Source organism: Phalaenopsis equestris, unplaced genomic scaffold (assembly GCF_001263595.1).
Source record: "Phalaenopsis equestris unplaced genomic scaffold, ASM126359v1 Scaffold000022, whole genome shotgun sequence".
NCBI lineage: Eukaryota > Viridiplantae > Streptophyta > Magnoliopsida > Asparagales > Orchidaceae > Phalaenopsis > Phalaenopsis equestris.
This window is the reverse complement of record NW_018164464.1, coordinates 1,883,479-1,886,842: the sequence shown is the minus strand read 5'-3', so window position 1 is coordinate 1,886,842 and position 3,364 is coordinate 1,883,479.

Genomic DNA, 3,364 nt, shown 5'->3' with positions numbered 1-3,364 from the left:
ATAGAGAGTAAATGATACAATATCATTTATGAGAAATTCATAAAGAGGTGTCAAGGAGATTTCTAGAGAGATCATGTGGTGGGAAACCCACCACCTTTGAGAGGAGACAATCCGAATGAGTTACACATAACCATAATGATGACTTAATAGATAAAAAAAATGGAGAGAATCTTGTCCTTCGTGCAGATTCCAGGGATGAAGAACCTATTCATGAAGATGTGACCTAAAATATCCGAGAAGATAAATTTTGAAGTAAAATGGATTTGTCATATTTCGACGACCAAATGGATTATGATGAGTGACCCTAAACCTTGAAATGTATCTTTGAGTGTCAAGATGTCCCACCAGATAGAATGATGAAACTAACCACCAAAAAGTTAAAGAGTACTGCATTATTTTGAAGGAAAAATTTGAAGTGCCTATGCCGGTGTGAAGAAAAAGATAAGATAACTATCTGATCTATGATGAGATGGGAGATGCAACGTCAATACCTACCAATTTATTATAGACCGAATGTTTAGACCCTAATTTCAAAAGTGAAGAGACCACATCACTGGACGACCATCACATCTTACAGGCAAGGTTCAATCCCAGGATCTTACAGCCAGAGTCCACCTAATGGAAACTCCATGGAAAATCCAAGCAGCCTCTTCTTGCGACAAATTCCTTGACCCCGTCATCTTCTTCTTGGAACAGAATCGATCAATTCGAGTGCATTCCATCTTTGTTGAGTCTTCTCCTGCTACAAACGACACTATTTGTGTCGTCTTCTTCATGCATGTCAGTTTCCTTTGGCTGTGGTTGCATTTGTGACATCTGAGTTGAATCGCTTAGAACACATATGTGCCTTCTTCGTCTGCGATGTCGGTTTTGTGACCCCTTGCTATACAGTTCGATTAAAACTCACTAGGAAGGCAACGACCACATCGCGACATTCAAAGGAATGATCGCAACACCTAGAGAAAAGCATCGATCAACAACAAGATTGCAGGGTACAAACGTGCATGGGGAAGTGAATGGATCGCGACGTGCATAATATAAAGACTGTTGAATTAACATAATATCCTCTCAATAAAGAGGACTTAAATAACTAGACAATTCCAAAGGTAGAAAAAGTTCTGATATATAAAATAGGTGCAATTGATGTGAAGGGTAAAAATCCAATCAAAATAGTAGAACAATCAATCTCTATTGATCAAAATGAAATAATGATTTATCTATTAAATTCAGATGACTTAGAAAAATATATACAATAATGTAAATGTATTTATATATGATTAATTAATATTGCAATTAAACCTCTTACTCTTAAGGGATTAAATGCTTCAATACTTGTCTATCTGAGAGAAGATAGATGTATAAATGAGCGCAATCCTTAATGGTAGTAATTTAAACTAGTATGTGTCATGGATCAATCAATTTCAATATTATCCCTAATTTTTGTTTATCACTAACAGATGTTAAACTATTTGAAGCAATAAAGCTTCAGTAATAATTATATGGATATGATTTTCTTCTAGGATTGAAAGCAATAGTGTTAACCCTTAGAATTCATTTTAAGATAATAAATACCTTATGCCGGAGAATAAAATAAATATTCAGCCAATAGAAAAAATGATAATAATAGAAACAAATTTGTTAGCATCAAATATTACTGCAAATAGAATAATCCAGTGAAATGAAATAATATTTTCAAACCAATAAACATTAACTACAGTTATAATCCCAAAGCCTATAGTTAACCAATATATAGATCAAATCATTCAAACACCGGATGTTAATGTTGAAGTTAGATTTAATCATAGAACACAATAACTTAATCCTATATTGTAGGGACTCCAATCAAATGGTTGGAGCATCCTTCTTCCTTTTTCAATGCAAGAGAAAGTCACTACCTTCATTAAAATATCATGAAAGGGGGTTCAATGATAAAGAACACTTTAGTATACGAATTTCATAAGAAGGTTACAAGAACCTAACTATTGATAGAGTTTTGGGAGTTAATTGAACTTGTTGAAGCTATTGTTCATAGCGATATAAAGCTTAGAGGTAATTGCACTCAATAATTCCTTAAATCAATCTCTATATGTTTGCTATACATTGTTAGCTTACAGTTTTATTTAGGTGTTATTTTAATCCTTGATTTTGCAATGCAGATTCAAGATCAATTTGTGTCCACAATTCAATTTGTATAAAATTTCTCATGGACTTTCTTCTTGTAATTAATCAAGCTAATAAAAGGCAAAAAGAGTTCTTTGCGGACCCTGGGAAGTGCATGACTTTCATCTTCTTAAAGCACTTCCAAGCACTCAATTAGCATAAGACTAATATTTCTTCCTCCTTTCAAAAAACTTTAAAAAAATTAAATAACACCTCCTAAAACATTGAAATAATCCAATCAATCATTTTCATGACTCTAGAAAGTGCAAAGATTCTTCTCATTGGAGAAATTTCAAGAAGCACAGACTAACCGTTCTTCAGATCTTGTTAGCTATCAATTTGCTTATAGCAAGAACTTTTTAAAGCAGAATTTCCAACTATTACTCTGATGATTATTTTGGATAAGCTTGATAAGCCATGGAAATGTTGAAATTTATGTTTCACAGAATTTATATGATATTAAAAATAAATAAAGGAATTGACTCGCAGAAAAAATGGTTGATATCATAAACTGCCACCATTTCAGAAGGGTACTAATATCTCACTCAGGCATCCTTGCAAGTTTTTTGCCATGTTTACATATGCAAAACACAGTTTATTGAAGCTGTGGATATGTCTCACTTTCCCGTAGCCCATTAAGAGAGTGGATGAGCTTCACAATTTCCAGAGTCATTTTTTAATATATGGGAATTTACATACATACCACACAATTCTTATGTGTTTACATATCTAACACCTAAAAATTCATATTTACATGCATACCACTGAAGTCTTTAGCATAACATCAAACATACCACCATAAATACCTTGTTAAAAGTGACATACACCTTTTCATGCAGAGGTTTATACCGTCAAGGCGTTAGAAGTGTAAATATCAAACTTTGGGTGCTAGGTACGTAAATGGCATGTATGTAAATTTCCCTTTTATATATTGTCAAGGGTGTGAGGCTTATGTGAGAAAGGGAAGAGATCTTAAGGGTGTGAGACTTAGGAGAGAAAGGGGAAGAAATTTTAAGCTACCACAAAATTAGAAGTGTAAATATCAAACTTTGGGTGCTAGGTACGTAAATGCATAAGAATTGTGTGGCATGTATGTAAATTTCCCTTTTATATATTGTCAAGAAGCATGTAATCTATTGTTATTTTGACCCCCAATTAATGAACTAAGGTAAAAGGACACTTTTGTAATGTGGTACCGCTCACC